Raw genomic sequence first — 23,095 nt, 5'->3', positions numbered from 1 at the left:
CTGGGAGAGAATTCAGCCATATTGTGCCCAAGTTCTGACTTACAGAAGTTTGAGATATTAAGTGAATATTGTTTTAAACTGCTAAGTTTATGATAGTTTGTTGCATAGCAAGTGATACTATACCCACAGTCTAGCTCACATTTTTTTCTTATCCTTGTATAAGATCATATTGTTTCCTTTACTTGGTCTTATTTATTTACGTATTTATTTATTTATTTTTAAAAATTTTATTTATTTATTTGACAGAGAGAGATCACAAGTAGGCAGAGAGGCAGGCAGAGAGAGAGGAGGAAGCAGGCTCTCTGCTGAGCAGAGAGCCTGATACGGGACTCGATCCCAGGACCCTGAGATCATGACCTGAGCCGAAGGCAGCGGCTTAACCCACTGAACCACCCAGGCGCCCCTACTTGGTCTCATTTAATTTCTAGTTTTGTATTAAGATGTGTGGCAGGTTGAAGAGTGTCTCCAAAAAATTCATATCTACCAGGACCCTCAGAATGTGATCTTATTTAGGGATAGGACCTTTGCAGATTTAATTAATTTAGGATCTTGAGATGAAATTGTCCTGGATTTACAGTGGGCTATAGACACGTCTGCTCTCCTCATAAATAAGGAGGGCACAGGGACACTCCTCTGTGAGAGTAGAGACTGAATGAAGTGTTTACAACCCAAGAAATGTTAGAAGCCAGGAAAGACAAGGAAAATGCTGTCCTAGAACCAGCAGAAGGAGCAGGGCCCTGCCAACATCTTGACTTCAGAACTGTGAAAGAATAGGTTTCTAAGGCTTTAAGCTACCCAATTGTGGTACTTTATTATGGCAGTGTTGAGAAACTAAGATAAGGTATATGATTCAAAAAATTTTGGACTGTGTCAAGCCCCTTGAGTTAAGTGTTGGGTCTATTTTTGGCCTAGGATGGCATCTACAGTGCCTTTCCCAATGCTTGGCATGGAACAGACATTCAAAAAGTAAATTGCCATCTAACTAGTGTGTATATGATTGTATGAATGGAAAATGACTAAAAACTTTGTCCCCACTTCTCATTATTTTTCTTTTTCAACACACCAGGGAATAAATATCTCTAATGAAATAAACTGCACAAGTCCAATTTTGAGGTCAGTCAGGACACTGTACATGTGGGGACCACAGCCTCTCATAACCTACTCTTGAATTATTCCCATTCAGGGCTAGACATGGATTTTGACAAAAATGTACCTTCAGTCCTGGACATCAAATGTACTGTGGACTACTCAACTGTTTGTGCAAATAGCTCAGTGGGTGTTCAGACTCTGGGTTTGCACTCACCAGAAACTGGCCTTCACTAATGTAAGCAATAAAAGAAAGCAATGGGTATATACTGAGTAGGTCACAAAATTGAAGGAAGAGTTGAATATCTAGACATCTTAAAGGACAGGAACCAAAGCCTCAAACATACTTTGGATATCTTAGAAACATGCACTCAAAACCATCCCATTACATTGACTGACTCAGCTCCAACCACCTTTTATACCTCAGAGCTAAAGATTGCATTTCCCAGGAGGGCAGATCTGGTTGGCTAACTTGAGTTATCTGTTCACCCAGTGGTCATGGTCCCATGATTGGCATTTTCATTAAACCATGTTCCACAAATAGAGATGGTACTGTTACCAAAAGACAGAAGGGAAGCTGGACAGACAACCAGGGAAACTTTTATACGCTCCATGTCAGCTCAACCTCAAACTGCAATGACCTGACCAAAAGTTTGTTCTGTGATTTTTACTTTTCTAGAGTCCACCTTCCCTTATTGTATCAGTGCCCTCTTATTCTTTGGGGAACACTTTCTGCCTTCATTTGGTGTGAATGGACTTCCAGATTTGGATAGGAGACCCTATCTAGGCCAATTCAAACCAAGGAGTATCCATGGGTTTTCGTGTTGTTTGTTTTCTGAGAAAAAGTATTCCATTTCTTCTGGAGGCTGCTAAGAGTATAACTCTTGAAGTTTTATTTCCATACAAAAGGAAGAGCCTAGCTGAGAGTGACCAACATAGAGGAACTCGGAACTGAGGAGGAAGGGGAACAAAACTGAGCCATAATGATGTGATTTGTGTCCAAAATCTGACCCAAATTCTGGGCTTTTCAGTTGGATGAGGCTTCTCCCTTCCTCTCCCTCTTCCATTTGTTTTCCTCTTTTTCCTTCCTCTTTCTGCTGCTTTTTCCTCTTTTTAGCCTTGAACAAGTATGAACTGTAGTTTCTGTTACTTGCAACCCAAAGAATTCTGAGTAAGTTGGAGGAAGGGAAAGATAATTCCACTCATACACAGTGAGTCCCCCAACTGGTCTCTGTGGATGCTTACTCTGCTATGGGGCATACAGACAGCACTGTCTTCCACCTTCTCACCCCCAGCTTCTACTGATCATGTCCAATCCCTGATGTGCTCTGATACGGCCCCTTGATCTGTCTTCCTACTCTTTCTGTGCCTGCTTTGACAGTTTCTTTCACTCTCTTAAAAGTTGCAAATGTTTCTCACTGTTGCTCTGAAAAGTGGGAACAGTGCAGAGAGGTGATATCTGTCAGCATAGCAGCATTGTGAGATAAGCTTGCCAAGCTGGTGAGACCCTGCACATTGTTTCCCTCAGGGTGTGGAGCTTTATGAAGGTTTATTTTACTTTTTCTGTAAAGAAGTCAATGCAAAAAGACACGTGTGCCTGCCTTGAGTGCAGACAGCACCTGCCTGAAGCTGTCTGGGTCACATGGGCGACCTGTGTGAGGACCCAGCCCCAACCATCACTTTTGCTTCAGGTCCTGGCCTCTGCTTTGAGAAATGTGATTTACCAATCTAAGAGCTTGAGCTGAGCCATGGCTGAACTAGGAGAGACAAAGTTAGGAGAGGACTTCTCAGGGCTTCCCTGTTTATCCTGGAGCAGCTGTTGGCATGGATGTAATTTCTTGCTGCCTACCTCTGACACAGCGGCCTAGTGACTGTTAGAATGATTGGCGACTAAGAGCAGCCATTTGATGATAAAGTAGAACATGGCCTTTATGGAATCTCAATATATTGTTTCAGCGGACAGGTGGCCTTCCAAATCCTTTCTTATGGAGGTGGGATGCCATTTCTTCGCAGTCACAAGTGGGAGTCTATCACTGCTGCACCATGTTCATGGCTTTTGTTATGATCATGCCCTTTGTCAGAACTGATAGAAACATTTTCTTTGTATGCCCAAATAACAGCAGTTGCTTGTTCATTTAAAAGAAAGCTTTACATTTTTATCAGTAAGCTGTTAAATGTCTCATGAAGAAATTCTGCAATCATAAACAGAATGCTCCTCAATATTCACTTGTTTATAATTTATAAATTTATTCTTACAAAAGATACTCTGGTAGAGCTCCCAGAAGAGCATGGAGGGTGCACTGAGGACACATTAGAAGTCTCAGAGGGTATTTTGGAGAAGGCTTCTGGAGGAGAATGATTTAGGGAAAAACAGTAAAAGTTGCCCAGGTGAAAAAAACAGCAAGGGCATTACAGACAAAGGGGTTGCCAAAATAAGCATGGTCTTTCCAAACATTCCCATAATATTCATAAAACTCACTCCTAAGAATGTAAGATGCAACAGAAAACTCCTTGACAGATTTTTTTCATACAAGAATATTAGAAGTTAGTATTAAATTTTCCATGGCCATTTGCTATCACTTGGACACTCTAAAACAAATAAAGGAGAAAACACTGTCCTATGTAGAACATGCCTATTACCCTTCATGTGAAGAGAGAAGAGGGCATGTCCATCTCTAGGGATGAGACTACAGATCTGTGCTCTCGAGTAAGGAAGATCCCTGTCTTTCCAACCTGCACAATCTGGAGAGAGCAGACCCAGATTTGACTTTCTACTAACTCTGTGATCTTTGCGAATTGTTTAACTTATTTAAATACATTTCTTCATCTGTAAAATGGAGCTAATTATTGGTTTCTCCTGAGCTCTTGCTATGGTCAAGTGAGAAATTACATTTAACGTGTTTGTCACTGCTTCTATAGAAAAATAAAAATAAACCATTTCATCCTTAAATAAACTGAAAGAAAAACACCTAAAGGAAAATATGGAAATGGTATAACACAGATAAAAGCAAAAATCGTCAATTACACAGAAACCTGACTTGATAAATGTAAGACATTTTTATGTTGGAAAAAAACAAGATGACTATTCAAATTTAACAACAACTAGAAAAAAACACAAAGGATAATCTTATGTATTCAATGCTTTAAAAGACTTATGCACTTTGATCTGGGATTTCCAATTCTAGAAAATTCTCACGAAGGAATAATCACAGAAGTGCATGAAGATTCAGAATATATGTATTATTTATTTTAGTAAAACAATAGAAGCAACAACCTTTAGTATGAAACTGATCAGATAAATTACGTAACTCATTAGGTAAGTAATGGTAAAGCTAAACAATCAAAATCTGTGCAGAATATTTATGGGTATAGGAAAAGACTCATAACATAACAAAGTGTAAAATTAAGCTAAAAAGCTATCTACTTAGATACTAATTTGATTTTTAAAAATCAATATGAATTTGGGGTGCCTGGGTGGCTCAGTGGGTTAAAGCCTCTGCCTTCAGCTCAGGTCATGATCTCAGGGTCCTGGGATCGAGCCCCGCATTGGGCTCTCTGCTCAGCAGGGAGCCTGCCTCCCCCTCTCTCTCTGCCTGCCTCTCTGCCTACTCTCTGTCTGTCAAATAAATAAATTAAAAAAAAAATCAATATGAATTTGTAGGCATAGGGAATGGGTACTGGGGAAAACTCATGATAAAGCCTAGGATATTCAGATACAATGGAATGATAGGATTATATAGTGAGTCTGATTTTCTTCTATATCTTAAAAAGAAAATCCTAATGTTGTGCAACAAACCTATATTGCTTTAGTATCAAGGAAAAGAATACTAAAATATGCCAGTTTTTTAAAGCCATACTTTAACATAGAAATAACTGAAAAATTTGTCCCCTTTTCCCCCTTTCTCTCCCTTCCCTTCTTTTTTTTTTCCTTTCCCTCCTTCCCCCTCTCCCTCCTGTAAGACTCTTTGTTAGATGGGGTAAAAGTCCAAGAATTCTTCCATAAACAGGCATTGACATTAAAAAAAAATTATGTATAAAAATGATTGTTTTTCAAAACTCCTCAAGGAGCTATGGGGGTGGGGGGTTTGGGTTGAATGTGTCCATCATTCCCATGGAAACTTCTCACATTCATTTATTTCCTTTTATATTTTGCCCAAGTGAGACATCCCACCCCAAGGAGGGAACTCACAACTATTCTCTCTTCCAGACTTACCTTAATCAAATACATTTTTCTTCCTGTCCCGGCAGCATAAAGTCATATTGACATGAACGTAAATGCAACCTGTATGCATAACTGGTTAATTTTTTAAAAAGCCAGCTGCATATTTTAGTTCTCTTTTCATTTAGGAAATTTGGATGGAAAATTAAGTCCATTCAACAGTTTCCTAAAGCAGTCAGAATAGATCCAGTTTCTACAAAGTTGCATAAACTTCATACAATGGATTCATTTCTCTATACGTACACTTATTTCTTAAATTGGTTTGCATTTCACACTTCTAAGGTTTTATTTCCTATCAACTTTATTGCCTGTGCCTTACAGCAAGTGAGTCCAGCAGAGCCGTAAACACGGGGCAAGGGTTGAGTTCCTTGGGTCAGCACAAGGAAAACACGGGTTCTTCCCGCACAGCAGCATTCTCTTCTGTAAAAGGAGAAGTTTATTTGCGTAAATTCTCTCTTGGTTGTTCTGGAAGGATTAAATAGCCAATGTCTGGAAGCAACAAGAGCAATTCTGAAAATAAGGCCCTGGGAATCTGTGATTTTCTTTCTCAGAAGGATTTATTGCTTCAGGATTGGAGCTTGCGTGCGTCATGTGTACAGAACTGGGAGTGACGTCTCTGGTTCAAGAAAGGAATCTATTTCTTTAACAAACACATGTGTAGTGCTTAGAATGTGCCAAGCGCCATTCTAAGGTCCTTACAAAATTTAACTCCTTGAATCCTTGCAGTAACCCTAGGAAATAGGCACTATTATTTCTTTTTTCAGTTTATAAGGTAAGGAAACTGAAGCCCAGAGCAGTTAAGTCATTTGCCCCAAATGTTTCACTCTGAGTGACAGAGTCAGGTTGTAAACTCAGGCTACCTGTCTCTAGATCCCATGTTTTAAAACCATGATTCTAGGCTGTTTTAAACGAAGTTTTGAGAACAGACTGAAAGTCACCACCATTTTTATTGTTGAGGTTTGTTTGCCTTAAATATAATCTGACTACTGCTGCCCACTTCCTGATGTCTAGCTTATATTTATCCCACATGGGAAAGGGATTCCTGAACTTAACTTTCAAGGGTGAGGCTTCCTCTTAAGGCTTTCCGTGAACTCAAGAAATCCTTTTCTACTTGAATGTATTTGAACTTGAGAACTGCTAAAGGGGGCAGAGGGAAGGTCCTCGTCCAGATCCACAGAGGAGGAAAGGGAGCTCGGAGCATGTTGCAGCTAAGTTGTTCTGAGGATTTTAAATCCAGGAGCCCAGCAGATTCCCCACAGTGCTGACGGACAAGATTTGATGGCCTAGCCCCGCCTCCAAGTTACACCATCGGCTAGGCCCTCAGTGGAATTAGCTTGGCAGTAGATGACATTCGGTATTTGATTAAAATTAATGTAATGGAGCTGCAGTTCCAAATAACATGTGTTATATATAGTTTTAAAATCTGTTTGCCTAACATGCAACATGGGCTCATTGTGGTGATGATGGTGATGATGATGATGATGGGGATTTGCTTTGAACAAGTAATGCAAAAGGAAGTACCTGATTTTTCAATTTAATAAAAGAAAAAAAAATCCTGAAATGTATGTTGCCATCAAGGCATCTCATTTCTTTCTGAATACAGACACAGAATTAAATGCCACCAATCTCAAAATTGACTCTGGGGAACAGAATAAAGCAATCTCCTTGAAATAACTGCTATCTGTAAGAGCTATAATAAAACTTGTGAACATCATCTTCGTCCTCCCTAAGTGACTTGGGATGATATTCTTAGTCTTGGTGGCACTTTACAATCGGAATTGTTCTATAATAAACTCTTTCCTGACAACCTCACACCATTCATTCAATAATTAATTTCATAATCCATTTAAGGGGCAGATGAATATTATTACCTTTATAATCCAAAGAAAAAAAATTGCCAATTACTATACTCAAAAAGTGGTTGTTAGTGTTAAGGCTATAATAATGAATAATGATGACAAAGAGAATGTTAAAAACCAAACATAGAAGAGACAATAGAACAAAACTGCTGTTTAAAAACTTCTACAAACAATGGACAATACTTCTCATTTTTATTTTAAAATACTTAGTTTCAGAATGCTTCTAACCAAATTCCTTTGTTTCTTATATATTTTTGGTAGAACAGTTTGTTTGTGTAGGCTGTCTACTAGGTCAAACCAAGAGATTTCAAGTAAATTGACAAGGTGGCATATACTTCTGCTATAGTAACACTGCTGTCTAAGTACAGGTCAGGTCTAAAGGCTTCTAAAGAACTCTCGCCTTCTGTATTTGCTCCCTGGTGACACTGTCTCCAAGATCTTGGAGCCAAGGGAGGCTGTGAAGTCCAGCCCGGGGATAGTGCTGTGCTTCTGCTCTCTGGATATCAACCTTGTTTCCTTTTTGCTTCATATTTGCTCAATACCTCTTTAAACAATAACTTGTATTCCTGCTCTTCTGTTTAAAGTATCTAAAATAGTTTAATTTTCCCGAATGGATCCAAAGCTTAATTTCAGCACACTCAGAAAATGAATGATGTTTCTTTGATTTTAATGATATTACTTAGAAACTTCTTTTCCACTGGTGCATGCTTTTTGAAGGGGCTTTTAGAAATATGCTAATAGCAATGTAAAAGCTTTTATCAGGCAATGATTAATTAATTGCATTTATTAATTAAACATTTATTGATGTGCCCAATATTGTATTTACTACATACACCTAATATTACTTTCTAGATTTTACAGAACTTTCTTCTCTTAGTTAGGTTTAACAGATTATAAAATAACTACTTAGGTTTTATTCTGTCTGTTTCTTTGCTTTTACCTCTCTCTCTCCATTACTCTGCCTTCTCCATGCATTGACTTTCAACTTTTCCACTCCAGTTTTTCTCTGCCACCTTCCTCGCATTCTCATCAATCTTATTAGTGTCTTTCCTCAATTTGGTATGATCTGCTTGAAATGCATATTCCATTACTTACTCTTTCTAAATAATCTAAAATTTCGATGTCTCTCTTAAACTTCTTTAAAAACAAAGCCCTCAAACCCAACTGGAATTATTTTAGATGTGCTATGTCATTGATCTGATTGGATATTTTTCTTCATGGGGCAGTAGCAGAGATAGCTTTGTTCCCTCTCACCATAGTAAAGCATCAATGGCTTCCTACTCCAAAAACAGTAAAGAGAGAAAAAGGGAGATGAAGAAGTTAAGGCTTTTACAGGGTCTAATAGTTTAGCACCTGAAGTTTGAATGTTACTAAAACACACGGTCAGGAAGTTGGGCAGCACACAGGTCTGGGTCCACATGCTCCAACCACTGAAGGGCTCGCCAAGTAGAGGTTGGCCAGCAGCCACAGCCAGGCATGTGGCCGGGGAATTCCTGTCCCAGGAGAAGGAGAACCAGAGGCCCTCCCATAACCCTTCTTGGATATTATGAAGGTAACATTTCTGGAGTGATGTTTTTCTCTCTTCTTGCTTATATTTCAAAGTAACTAAGACCTTCAACAGGGTTCAGGATGAGAGGACTAAGACAAAGTCCTAGTACATTCCAAGTACTCATGATATATTCAGCGTTTGGGAAAGCATACCTCTGTGTGTATTCACTTATTTAGTGGAAGGTCTAATATGATATGGAGACAGGAAACTTTTTATTATGAAGTACTTATGTAAAGGTACTTTATGAGAACAGATTATTTTTTCCATAAAATATTTTATCGTTATTTCCATAGCTTTTAATAATATACAAGCCTCTTAAAGCCTCTGCCTTCGGCTCAGGTCATGATCTCAGGGTCCTGGGATCAAGCTCCACATTGGGCTCTCTGCTCAGCGGGGAGCCTGCTTCCCACACCCCTCTCTCTGCCTGTCTCTCTGACTACCTGTGGTCTCTCTGTCAAATAAATAAATAAAATCTTTTTAAAAAATAATACATAAGCCTCTCAGTTATAAATAGAAGTGAAATTGAAATGGAAATAAAGGTCACTTTTCCTTCCCCACTGAAAATCTTTCTACTTGGCACCTAGTTCATCTGCGGGTATCACAAGATAGTGCAGTGTCTATCCGAGCCCCATAGTACACTCAACAGAATTAAGATGGAAGCCTGAAAAATAATCAAAGCTAAAACCACTAGCATGATAACTGTGCATTAAACTAAGTGTCTCTATGTTCTCATACATTATGTCTTCGTCGGAATTCTTAATAGAAAGAGTGATTAAAGGAGGTGACTGCTAAGTTGCTGTCTTCCAGAACACCTGATCTTGGCTTCTGCCATGTATCTGACATTTACAGCATTGCTCACAGCACCCTTCCATCTTTGTGTTTGTGGAACATATTTAGCTTCATAAAGATCTTTTACATGCATCATGTTATTTTCTATTTGTGCAGCACTTTAGCATTTATGAACAACCTTCGCCTACAAGGTGGCATTTGAGCATCGCAGCAATTGTGGTGCATTAAAGAGGGACTCACTGAAGACCAGAAATGATAAATCATCCCCAGGTAACACAGGTAAGAGGTAACTCAATCTCCTAATAAGGGCACCTTTGGAGACAGAGCTTCTGATTCCTTTTCTCACCAGAAAACATGAATCAGCACAAAAAATCTTGCAGGTGTGTGTGAAGAGGGAAGAGTGAACAGAATCTGAAAAGAACAGAAATCAGAGCATAAAACCCCCGTGTGAGATGCAGCTCTTATTAAGTGTAAAGATGTTGCCCTTTTCCATATTAAATCATTCCAGCTATATGAAATGCATCAAGATGACGCCAGCAGAGTACTGACTTGATTTAGAACTGAGCCACACACCTGTTCTTCTAAATATAAACAAATTTGCAACCTGAGCCATTGGCAGTCACTGGAGGGTAAGCAAGTGAGAGCTGGGACTGGGGCTTGCCTGCAGCCTGGCTCTGGGGTTGCAAATGTACGAGGGCCAACGAAGCATGATGCCAGCCAGGATATTTGGGATTGTGATCTGGTGGTCACAGTGACCTTTTATCTCACCAGAGGGATAATAATTAGCTTTATTATCCTTATTGTTATTTTTAAATGTGCTTAGTTTGTTCTTGTGGTTAGGCCTGTATCCAGCTTGTTGCGCATTCCCAGTCTTCTTGGTTTATATATATGAGATTTGCCTGAGTTGCCATGTTTGAAGAAAAGTTATTCTAAGGGAAGTTGTTTGCTGAGCTCCAGAACACTAAATAAAATCATGAGGTATTTTTATTGTCTATGTGAAGGCAATGCTGTTTTGGATGCTAGAGTTCCTGGCTATTCAAAGTATGTGACTACTCCTTGATATGGTCATGCCTCTTTCCATTCTTTTTTTTTTTTTTTTTTCAAAGATTTTATTTATTTGAGAGACAGAGATCACAAGTAGGCAGAGAGGCAGGCAGAGAAAGGAGGAAGCAGGCCTTCCACTGAGCAGGGAGCCCAATGCGGGGCTCAATCCCAGGACCCTGAGATCATGACCTGAGCTGAAGCCAGAGGCTTTAACCCACTGAACCACCCAGGTGCCCCTACTTCTTTCTATTCTTGCTCAGAGGGAAAGAGCCCATGCTATGGTTGTTGGAAACATTCCACATTATTCTTAACTGATGGAATACTAGAGGTGCTTGAATGTGAGGAGTCCAGTGACAGACATGGTATTATGCATATGGTGTAGTATTCAGAACTGGGAGACTTTGTTTGATCTCACTGGCCACAGCTCTTGAGATGGTCCAGATTATGATCATCAGTAAGTTCTGAAAACATTATTTCTAGATTCTCTGAATCAGCAGAGAAATTTCTTAATTTCCTTTCAAAATTAACAGTTAAATTTTTTTGTTGTGCAATTCCAAGAGCGTTCCATGTTGAATTTTTGAATATACAGAAAAGCCTCCAGGAAAACTGAAACTATTGCCATCTTTTGTTTGTTTATATGTTCCCCCCACCTCCAACCCAGTAATTTGACAAATCCTACTCAAATGTCTTCTAATGGAATAAATATTTGAATTCAAGGGATAAATCATACTTGTGTATGATGAAATGTTACATATTTGGGCATAGGTAGAGATATAGAGATTGGTATATTAATGTAGCTTGATCCAGCTGTGGTGACCAGAGAGGTATAGTTCATTTCTGCAAAGAGTAGTTGGCAGACAATCTCCATTGCTACACCTTGAAAACGACCTTAGTATTCAGGCTTTGGTCGCCCCCTCAGTCTGTTCTCAGCCAATGACTGAGCACAGCAGGAGGATTAGAATTGGGCCATTCTCCCTTGTTCCCATCCTCCACCAACAGGGTAAATCAAAACAGTATCATAGCACAAGGGAATGGTAAGGCTTAATGCCACCATTAATGACCTAAAAGATGCAGCGGTGGTGCTCTTCATCATCTCATTTAATTTACCAGTCTGGCCCCTGCAAAAACCGGATTAATCCAAAAGAATGACTATAGTCTGCCGTAAACAATCAAGTGGCTCTGATCATAGCACTGCTGTAGTAAATGTGGTCTCATTGCTAGAGCAGATTTATAAGACCTTATGTACATAGCATGTAGCTATAGATTTGGTGAATGCATTACACTTTATTCAAATCAGAAGATGGGGCAGAAATAGTTCACGTTCATGAGGAATACATGAATGTGGTTAGTTTTGCCTCATGGCTATGTTAACTCTCTCTTTTTCTTCCATAATGCAATCCAAAGAGATCTTGACTGTCTACATATCCTGAAGAACATCACATTGCTAGTAACTATCAATGACATCATGTTGATGTGGTAGACCGAGCAAGAAGTTGTTAGTACACTAGAGAACTTGGTGAGATCACATGTACTCTGCAGGCTGGTAATTAAATTCAGTGATGTATCAGGGACCCATTTCTCTAGTAAACATGTAGAAATGCAGTTGTCAGTAGAGTTCCAGGACATAAACTTCAAAATATAAGCCAAATGGCTAGATCTTGCACTGCCTACTACTAAGAAAGCAGGAAGCACAACTCCTTCTAAACTCCTTCAGGTTCTAGAGGTATCACCCGGTCCTAGTAATGCAACATTGTCTCCTAATGCTGGGTGACATAAAGGGCTGCCAGCTCTGAGTGGGGTTTACAGTAGGAAAGGACTCTATAGTAGGTCGGGCTGTAGTGTATGTTGTTCTGCCATTTGGGCAATAGCACTCAGACAATTTTATGTTGGAAGTATCAGGGATAGGAAAAAATAAAGTGTGGAACTAATAGCAAGCCTGATGGGGAGAATTACAGAAGAAATCCTAAAGTTCTGAAGCAAGTGTACTCCATTTGAGTGAGCATTATATGCTTTTTGAAGAATAAATTTTGACATTCGGTTGGGCTCTGGTAGAGGCAGAACACTTCACTATGGGATGACAAATGATGATGCATCTAGAACTACTTATTATGAGCTAGATCATATTGGACCACCAAGTCACACCATCAGCTGGGACAGCAGCCATCCATTGTAATACAGATCGTACATCAGGGATGGAGCCTAAGCTGGACCAGACACTATAAGCAATCAACATGAACAAGTAGCTCAGATTCTTGTATCTCCCACCAAAGTTGTATCAGCACCTCTCTCTCAGTTTGTCCCTCTGGCTACACTGTAGGGAGAGGTTCCTATATGGCCAGGGCTGAAGGAGCAGAAAAAGCCCAAATGTGATTTGCAGATGAGTGAGCTTGATAGGTTGGTGCAAACTAAAAACAAAAGGAGGGCTCATTATTACTACAATCAATCAGTGGTCATTCTAGAGAGTCAGTTGAGGGGAAAAAAAAAAAAAAATCTTTCCAAAGATGGAGCTGTGGGCAGTGCTCTCATGTAGAAAGAGAAGCAACTAATGGAGGAAAGTAACCGAAAGTGGTCAGAGCCTGAAGGAAAAGGATAGGAAAATTGGAGACAAGGAGTTCTAGAGAAGAAGCATGTGGATGGACATCTGAGTGGGCATGGGGTGTGATTTCTGTATGCCTGTCACAGAGCACTGACCTCTGAAAAGTCACTGGAAAATTTGGGAGACAGACGATTCCTCCAGTTTGTATTAGCCAGTTTGCATCATGAGCCATCCTAGAACTGGCAGAGTGAGCATATGAACTGAGTGGCTGAGGTGGAAGCTATGCATGGACCCCTACTTCCTGTAAATTGATGCTACATCTGCCTCTGAAGGGTCAACCTATTAGGAACAGAGACCAATGCTGATATCCAGCTGGAGACATTTCTCCAAAAATCTCATTCACCAGTTGGTAGTAAGTTGACTATATTGGGTGTCTCCCATTTTCCAGGGTAGATCCTTGCCGGGACAGAGATCTATTGTGTTATGAGTTTGGCTTTTTCATCCAAAGGACCTCAGCCAACACCACTTGTGGGGGCTTATGATTGCCTGATCCACAGGCATAGGATGCCATGTAACATCGAATCCAACCAGGACACGCATATCCCAGCCAAAAGTGTGTAGGAGTGTGCCTGTTGCTCTGGATTCATGGGACACCTTATATCCCATCCAGGAAGAAGTCTAATAACACATTAGAATACCCTACTGAAGGCAGAACTGGAATGTTAGCCTGCTTGCAGTTTTCTACAAGGCCAAATGCTATATTTCAGGGTGCATGTACACTGAATAGGAGACATCTGTAATGATGCTGTGTCCCTACAAGGAAGAGTATCTGTCCAAAGACCAAAGGGGAGAAGCAGGAGCAGCTTGCTAGGGACCCAGTTAAGTTCCATTTAAATATAAACAGTCCCTGGCCCCCAGGGCATGGACTCTGTCTGCACAACAGGTAAAAAGAGGAATTGCTTTAAGTCCAGGGGCTTAAACAAGCAGGAGAATGAAAGGCTTCTTTACATAAGAGAGAAACACGTATGGAACCCAGGTAAGCCACTCAGGCACATCCCTGTGCTTCTTTGCTTCACTGTAACCATGAACAGATTTGTTTAGCAACCCCAGGTTGAGGACAGCATCATGACCAAGTGCTTCGACCCCAAGGAATAAAGGTTTGGATCACCCACCACCAACAACTATCAAGACCACCTGAGGCGATAGATGAGGATGACGGGAATTTTAAGTAGAGGATGGAGAGAAAGAGAATGAGTAACAGATGTGGCCCTGGGTCCAGCCACAGAGATGGGGACTGCATTTTATTCCACCAACTTCTTTCTCCTCTGTGCGTCCTCAGGAGGAGAGGCTGTGGGGACTGGGGACATGTTGCTCCCTGAATGAATGTGTGAAGTGTGTTCGTGAAATGAGAGGGGTGTGTGATAACGGTCATTAAGTTGTGTCACTCACGTGCCACTCAGAGAATCAGGTGGGTCCAGTGTGGTTGGCTGACAGCCCCAGGGTGCTGCACCTTTGGACCCACCACAGTGTTGAGGCCATGGCCATGCTCTCTTCACGTTGCTCCCAGTCAATAGCTGAGCAAGGAGGGGCGCTAGAGCCCAACTACTCCTGCCTCTCATGGGCATTCTTTGATTTCTTTGCTCTATGACGTCTCATCAGTCTGGCCAGGACTTTCTCTGAGCTGCTCTGCAATCTGAGTCTCTCTTTACCAAAACATCCTTGCTTCCCTCACTGCTTCAAGTGTCATATCAGCAGTGCAGACTGAAGTCTCCTCCTGTGCTCTCTGGACTCCTCCTCCACTTACCCTTCACAGGCATTTCATCCAAGCCAACGCTTCAAGTCTAATCACATCTTGATGTCGCCTCTGCAAAGACCTGTAGAGACACCTGAGATTTAAAGCTTGAACGCTGATTTCCATGCTTTATCTGGCTCTCCCACTGCCCCTCCCTCCGTCAGGTCTGTTTTCCTTGTGCCAGACTTTCATCCTCAAATCTGCTCTATTCACTTGGTGGCATGGACAGCTGCAGGCAGGGCTGCCCTCAAGGGCACACAAACTGTGCAGTGGCACAGAGCCCCAAGCTTAGAAGGCCCAGTGTTTGCTTTAATTCTCCATTGTCACTCTATCTGTTTGCTAGGGCTGCCATAACAAAGTACCACCAACTGTGGGGCTCACACTATTAAAATGTATTTTATTATGGTCTAGAGGCTGGAAGTGATCTCTTGTCCAAGACCAAAGTGTTGGCTAGGTTATTTCTTTCTGAGGCTGTGAAGAAGAATCTGTTCCAGGCCTTTCTCCTAGCCTCTACTGTTTTGCTGGCAATCCTTGGTGTTCCTTGTCCTATGGAGGCACAGCCATGATCTCTGTCTTCATGTTCACATGGTGTTCTGGGTCTCTGTGTCCAAGTTTCCCCCTTCTACAAAGACACCAGTCATATTGAATTAGGGCCCACCCTAATGACCTCAACTTAACTAATTACATCTGCAATGACCCTATTTCCAAATAAGATCATATTCTGACACTGGGAATTAGGAGTCCAATATATGAATTTAGGGGACACAATTCAACCCATAACAGTCATCATCTTGAAATTCCTAGTGATTTTCATTTTGTACCAGTCTCCACAAATTATGTAGCCAGTCCTGGCTCTGGACTGCTAATTCTGGGCTTTAATTGGTCTTAACATCCTGGATCCCAGGAAAGAGTGATTTTTTTTTCCCTATAATTACAGCAAGTCTCCCTAGAAGGCTTGATTGGCTTCAAATGCAGCATCTAGAAGTTTATAACTAGTTGTATGGCCACAAAGACCTGGGACTCTGGACAGCCAGGCTTGGGGCTTATGACTTCCAAATCATATCACCTGCCCTTGGGAAAGGGGATGGCAGAACAGTCTTTGGTCCACTAGAGCATTCTTGTCAGGATTTGGGACCCGGTTTATGTTTGTTTTATAGAATAGGGTTGATAGCTTTCCTATAATTCTTTGATATGGAATGGTTTATGTCATTTAAGAATCATCTATGATTTGAATATCTATTAAAAAGCATCCATGAAGTCCTCTGTTTCTCATTTAAAAATATTTAAAAAAAAAACTTTGATATATTTTTACATCATTACTCATCTGAGAGTTTTCTGAGAAAGAAAATTTGCATTTAAAAAAAAATGCTAATTAATGAAATGGCCGTTTTAACATTTTCTCCTATGTGTAGTTACTTATGCCTGTTATGGGCTGAATTGTTGTCTCTCAAAATCCTGAAGTTGAAGTCCTAACTAACTCCCAGTAACTTAATGACTACTTTTGAAGATAAGGTCTTTTAAAAGGTTATTAAACGGAAGTCATTAGAGTGGGCTCTAATGCACTGTAACCCGTATCTGTGGAAGAAGAGGAGGTAACATAGACATTTCCATATACAGAGGGAAGACCATGTGAGGAAACAGAAGAGGGTCATTTGTAAGCCTAGAAGAAAAGCCTCCAAAGAAACCAACACTGCCAACACCTTGATTCTGGACTTCCAGCTATTTAAGGCAGTGAATCTAGGTTCCTCTATTACGGCAGTCCCTTATAAACAAAGACGATGCCTAAGGGTCATGTTTGCTTGTATTTTCTCACTTAAGTTTCTTAAGACTTAACATTTTTTTTTTTCCTCAGAAAATGTATTTGGTTGAAAAACCTCCTGAGACTTCTCATGTTTGATAATATCTGTTTCTCTTCTCTCCATTTGCTATAAATTTCTTGTTTCATGGCCATTTTTCATCAAAACTCTGTGGACAATATTTTATTGCCTTCTGTCATGTTGTGTTATGAAAAGAATTTTAATATAAAGTGAATACTTTATCCTTTGTAGACAACCTCTTTGTTATTCTCTCTGAATTCATTCAGAATGTTGTTTTCTTTATTTCTGAAATGAAAACATATCATAAGAAAATAGAGCTTTTTTCACTTTTGTCTGGCATTCATGGCCCCTTTGACCCCAAGCCTCAAACCTGTCTTCAGTTTGGGGAGAGTTCTCTCTGATGGATTTTGAGTCTGCCTCCCATCTGCCTCCTGTTTTCTCTTGAAACGGCTGCTCCATGTGTGTCCTGGTTCCCAGGTGCTTTTCTGCATCCCATCTTTTCTCTTATCATTTGCAGATCTTTGTTCTCAACTCATGGTTATTGAATGTTCTCTGAACAATCTCCCTTTATTTAATAAAAAAGCTGGTCTCTTCTCTAATCAGCAAAGGTTTTCAGGAATCTCATGAAGGGAATGCTGCCTCCACAGTGCGTCTAAATCGAGAAATTGGCATCCCTTCTGAATCTCCAGTGACTGCCACTTCATACTTGACTAATATTATAGATTCATAAATGCAATATTCTCTTTCACTTTTCCTCAAATCATTCTCCTTCCATTGCAGTAAATCCAGTGACACTGAGGAATATTTGCTAGATTTCTTGGATTGGCTCATTTCTTTTGAACTGAAGTCACCTTTTATGTATTTGGTTATTTTTCTGTGTTTATCTTCACACGTCCAAGGTTGTCTAATGTCACAAATTTTGGTAAATTTAATAAAGATTGTATGGTCTTTTGCTGGATCTTATAGGCTCAGATGAGGGAAAAGGACTGCTTTTACACATATGACAATTGTATTCACCAGATAGAGGCACGATATGTGAGGGATAGTGTTGAATGAGAGTTCAGCCCCTCTGTCAAGCAGTTTGTTTTATTTCTTTTCCTTTCTTTTTATTTTTTTTCCAGCTTTACTGAGGTATAATTGACAAATAAATTGTAAGGTATTTAAAGTGTATAATGTGATGATTTAATATATGGGTATGTGGTGAAAAAAATTCCTCCCAGTAAGTCAACTGTCATATCTCACATATTTATCTTTTTTGGGTATGTGAGAACATTTCGGTTCTATTCTCCTAGCAAATTCAATCATATAACAGTGCTAACCAACTATGGGCATCATGTTGTACATCAGATCCCCTGGCCTTATTCATTTCATACCTGAAAGTTTGGAACATCTTACCAACCTCTCCCTGTTTCCACCACCCTTAGCTGCTGGGGACCATTTTTCTATTCTGTTTCTGTGAATTTGACTTTTTCTTTTCTTTTCTTTCCTTTTTTTTTTTTTTTTTTAAAGATTCTATTATAAGTGATACCATGCAGTATCTCTCTTTCTCTTTGTGGCTTATTTCACTCAACATAAGGCCCTCTAGGTTCATCTGTGTCATCATGTATGATAGAATTTCCTTCTTTTTTTAAGGCTGACCATATGCCACATTTTCTTAATCCATTCACTACACTGACAAACAGTCTGTTTCCATGCATTGATTATAGCAAATAATGCTGTAATGAACATGGGATACGAATATCTCTTTGAGGTAATGACTTTTCTTCCTTTGGATACATACCCAGAAGTGGGATTGCTAGATCATGAGGTAGTTCTACTTTCAATTTCTTGAGGAACCTCCATATTATTTTTGAGTTCCCTTTCTCTATATCCTCACCAATACTTATTATCTTCGTCTTTTTTTTTTTTTTTTTTTTTAAGAAAGAGAGAGAAAGAACAAACACAAGCAGGATGGGGAGAGCATCAGAAGGAGAGTGAGAGAGAGAATCTTAAGCAGGATCCACACCCAGTCACAGAGCCCAATGCAGGGCTCAACTCCACAACCCTGAAATCATGACCTGATCTGAAATTAAGAGTCAGATACTCAACTGACTGAGCCACCCAGGTGCCCCCTTATCTCTTGTCTTCTTGATAATAACCATCCTAACACATGTGAAGTGATATCTCACTGTGGTTTTGATTTGCATTTCTTTGATAATTAGTGATGTTGAGTATCTTTTTATGTACTGTTTGATCAGCCATGTGTCTTCTTTGGAAAAAAGTGTCTATTCAGTTCCACAGCCCATTCCTAACTGAATTATTTGTTTTGTTGCTGTTGAATTGTGTGAGTTCCTTGTACATTCTGAATATGAACCTTTTATTGGAAATGTGCTTTGCAAGTATTTCCTCCCTTATCACAGTTACCTTTTCATTTTGTTGATTATTTCCTTTGCTTTATAGAAGCTTTTTAGTTTGATGCAGTCCCACTTGCTTTTTTTTGGATTTTGTTGGCCGTGTTTTTCGTATCTTATTCAAGAAATTATTGCCAAGACAAGTATCAAGGAGCTTACCCATTTGTTCTCTTCTAGGAGTTTTTGGTTTCAGATATATGTTTAAATCTCTAATTCATTTTGTGTTGACTTTTGTGTATGGTGTAAGATAGCAATACAGTTTCATTCTTTTGCATGTGGCTGTCCAGTTTTCCCAACACCATTTATTAAAGAGACTATCCTTTCCCCCTTGTATATTATTGGCTATTTTGTTGTAAATTAATTGACCATAAATACATGGGCTTATTTCTGGAATCTTTATTATGTTTTATTTTTTTGTTTTGAGAGAGAGATAGAAAGAAAAGAGTGTGCATGAGTTGGGTGGATAGGGTGGGGGGTTGGGAGGGAGGGGCAGAAGGAAAGGGAGAGAGAGATTCTGAAGCAGCTTCCATGCCCAGAATGGAACCCATGCAGAGCTCCAGCTCATGACCCTGTGATCATGACCTGAGCTGAAATCAAGAGTCAAATGCTTAACCCTCTGAACCATCCAGGCACCTGTCTATTATATTCTATTAACTTATGTGTATCTTTATGCCAATACAATAGTGTTTTAATTACTATAGCTTTGTAATATGGTTTAAAACCAAGAAATCTGATGCCTACAGCTTTTTTTTTTCTTTCCCTGTGGCTGTTTGGGGTCTTTCACAGGATTTTTAATTATTTTTCTGAAAAAATGCCACTAGAATTTTGATGGAAATTGCAAGTCTATAGACTGCATTGGGTGGTATGGACAATTTGACAATATTAATTCTTCAAATGCATAACCATGGAATACCTTGTCATATATTTGTGTATTTTTCAATTATTTTCATTGGCGTCTTACAGTTTTTTCACCTTAGTTATATATTCAGATCTTTCACCTTAGTTATATTTATTCCTAGAATTTTATATTTTTGATGCAGTTGTAAATGGGAGAGTTGTCTTTATTTTTTTTTCCTGATAGTTTGTTGTTGGTGTATAGAAAGGAAAGTGATATTTGTATATTGATATTGTATCTTGCTTCAATCCAACTTTTTTGAATTTGGTAATTAGTTCTAACACTGTTTGCAGTGTTTAGGGTTTTCTGTATACAATATCATGTCATCCACAAATACAGACTGCTTTAATTCTGCCTTTTTGATTTTTTATCTATTTTTTTCTGTCTTATTGCTCTGGCCAGAACTTCCCATATATTGAATATATATACACCCCATATATTGAATAAAAGAGTTGAAGGATGACACCCTTATCTTGTTTCTGATCCTAGAGAAGAAACTTTTGATGTTTCACCACTAAATACGAGCTTATCTGGGGGGTTTTCCTATATGGCCTTTATTATATTGAGATATGTTTCCTTTATAGTCAGTTTGTTGAGACTTTTAATTATGAAAGGATGCTAAATTTTTTCAAATGCTTTTATCAGCATGTATAGAGAAGATATGAAGTTTTTCCCTTCATCTTGTTAATGTGGTATAGACTTTTATTGATTTGTGGATGTCAAACCATCCTTGCATCCCACTTGATTGTGTTGTATGATTCTTTTAATATTGTTGAATTCAGGTTGCTAATATTTTGTTGAGGATTTTTGCATCTATGTTTTATCAGGGATATCGGCATGTAGTTTTCTTGTACAGTCCCTGTTTGGCTTGGTGTCAAGGTAATGCTGGCCTCACAAAATATGTTTGGGAGTATTCCCTCATTTTTAATTTTTTTGAAAGAGTTGAAAAGTATTAGTATTAGTTCTCTTTAAGTATTGGGTAGGATTTGCCGTTGAAACCACTTTTTGCAGGGGGTGATGTTTTCAATTAACAGGCTCCTTACTAGTAACTGTTCAGATTTTTTTATTTCTTCATAATTCAGTCTTGGTAGGTTGTATGTTTCTAGGAACTTGTCTACTTTTTTTAGGTTGTCCAATTTGTTGGCATTATAATAGTAATCTCTTACAATCCTATATATTTCTTTGGTATCAGTTGTAATTTCTCACCTTTCATTTATAATTTTATTTGCATCCTCTTTCTTTTTCTTGGTACCTCTAGCTAAAAATTCATCTATTTTTTTTCTCTTTTAAAAAAACAGCTTTTAGTTTCATTGATTTTTTAGAAATGTCCTTTTAGACCTTATTTCATTTATTTCCACTCTATCATTGTTGTTTTCTTATTGTGCTAACTTTGAGGTTAATTTGTTCCTTTTTTTTCCTAGTTCTTTGTGTAAATTTAGGTTGTTTAGTTTAGAGTTTTTTTTTACATTTTTTAGTGTTTTTGTGATTTTGACTATATAAAAACTATTGTTAGTTTTGCTACTGCTACTTTTTTGCTAACTGTTACTTTTCTTTGCTATACATCCTGTTTTTTCCCCTGTAGTTAATAATTGCATTGAAAATTGAGATAATTATAGATTCCTATACAGTTGTAAGATAATACAGTAAAACCTTCTTTATATTTTGCCCAGTTTTCTCCAATGGTAACATTTTATAAAACTATGGTATAATATCACAACCAGAATATTGGCATTGATACAATCTCTCTTATTCAGATTTTCCAGTTTTACCCATGTGTCTGTGCATGTGTACATGTGCATATATGTGTGTTAAGTTCTGTACAGTTTCATTACCTGTGTAGGTTCATATGTTCACCACCACAGTCAATATTCTGATCATTCCCAATACCACAAATATGTTTTGTGTTGCTCTGTTATAACCATGTCTTTCTCTCTCTTCTTTAACTCTGTGCCTAGGGCAACCCTAGTATTTTCTCCATTTCTGAAATTTTGGCCTTTCACAAATATAATATAAATAGAATCATACTGTAGGGAGATTTTGGGAATTGCTTTTCTTTGCTCACTACATTCCTTAGAGATTGACCTAGGTTGTTTTGTGTATCAATACTTTGTTTCTGTATATTGGTGACTAGTATTCTGTGGTGTAGACACACTGTTTGTTTAACCATTCACCACTGAAGTACATTTGGGTCACCTCCAGTTTGAGGCCACTGCAAATAAAGCTGTCATACACATAAACATTACTGTACAGGTTTTTGTGTGAACATAAAATCTTTCATTTCTCTGGAATCAATGCCCAGAAATGTCACTGCTAGGTTGTATGGTAGTTTTATGCTTAGCTTTAAAATAAACTGCCTGACTCTTCCAGAATGGCTCTTTCACTCTACGCCCTTACCATGTGTGGGTGATCCAGTTTTTCAGTGTCTTCACTAGCATTTGTTGTCACTGCTTTTTACTTTAGCCATTATCTTAGGTGTATAGTGATATATCGCTGCATGAGGTCTTTTTTTTTTTTTTTCTTTTTGTAGGTATTTATCACCAGAGACGTCTTTCCTGTAACTGCTTGTGCTGCATCCCATAAGATTTGGTATGTTGTGTTTCCATTTTCACTTGTCACAAGATTTTTTTTTTTTTAATTTTTCTTTTGATTTCTTCTTTGACCTGTTGGTTTTTCAGGAGCATATTTTTAAAATTTTTTATATAATTTGTGAATTTTTCAGGCTTCTTCTTGTGATTGGTTTCTAGTTTTGTACAGTTGTGGTTGGAAAAGATGCTTGATCTGATTTTAGTCTTAAATTTATTAAGGCTTATTTCATGGTCTGCGTGTGATCTACCCTGGAGAATGTCCCCTCTGCATTTGCGAAGAATGTGTAATCTGCTGCTATTGATGGAATGTTTTGTATGTGTCTGTTAGGTCCATCTGGTCTAAGGAGTAGCTGAAGTCCAATGTTCCCTTTTTTTGTTTGTTTGTTTATCTTGTTGAGATAGTCAAATCAGAGAATTCTTCCATTCTCCCTTATTGCTCTCATCACTTGGCAACATGGTGGCATTACCTCCATTTATTGGGCTAATATATCTCTGGGCAGAATTCACATGTTTCTGAATGAATATTTTCGAGGA

General features: G+C 38.8%; 1 long non-coding RNA gene across 1 annotated transcript; it reads right to left on the bottom strand.

Moving 5' to 3' along the window:
- Positions 1-3,555: 3,555 nt before the first annotated feature.
- Positions 3,556-22,617, bottom strand: LOC116596837. The gene is made up of 3 exons (XR_004288333.1): positions 22,536-22,617; positions 7,844-7,850; positions 3,556-3,567 (listed from the first exon to the last, which is right to left on the bottom strand). It is a non-coding gene; the product is annotated as an uncharacterized LOC116596837 (long non-coding RNA).
- Positions 22,618-23,095: the final 478 nt, after the last annotated feature.

Source organism: Mustela erminea, chromosome 8, assembly GCF_009829155.1.
Source record: "Mustela erminea isolate mMusErm1 chromosome 8, mMusErm1.Pri, whole genome shotgun sequence".
NCBI classification, from domain to species: Eukaryota; Metazoa; Chordata; class Mammalia; order Carnivora; family Mustelidae; genus Mustela; species Mustela erminea.
The sequence above is the reverse complement of the archived record's forward strand: the minus strand, read 5'-3'. Positions and strand labels throughout refer to the sequence as shown.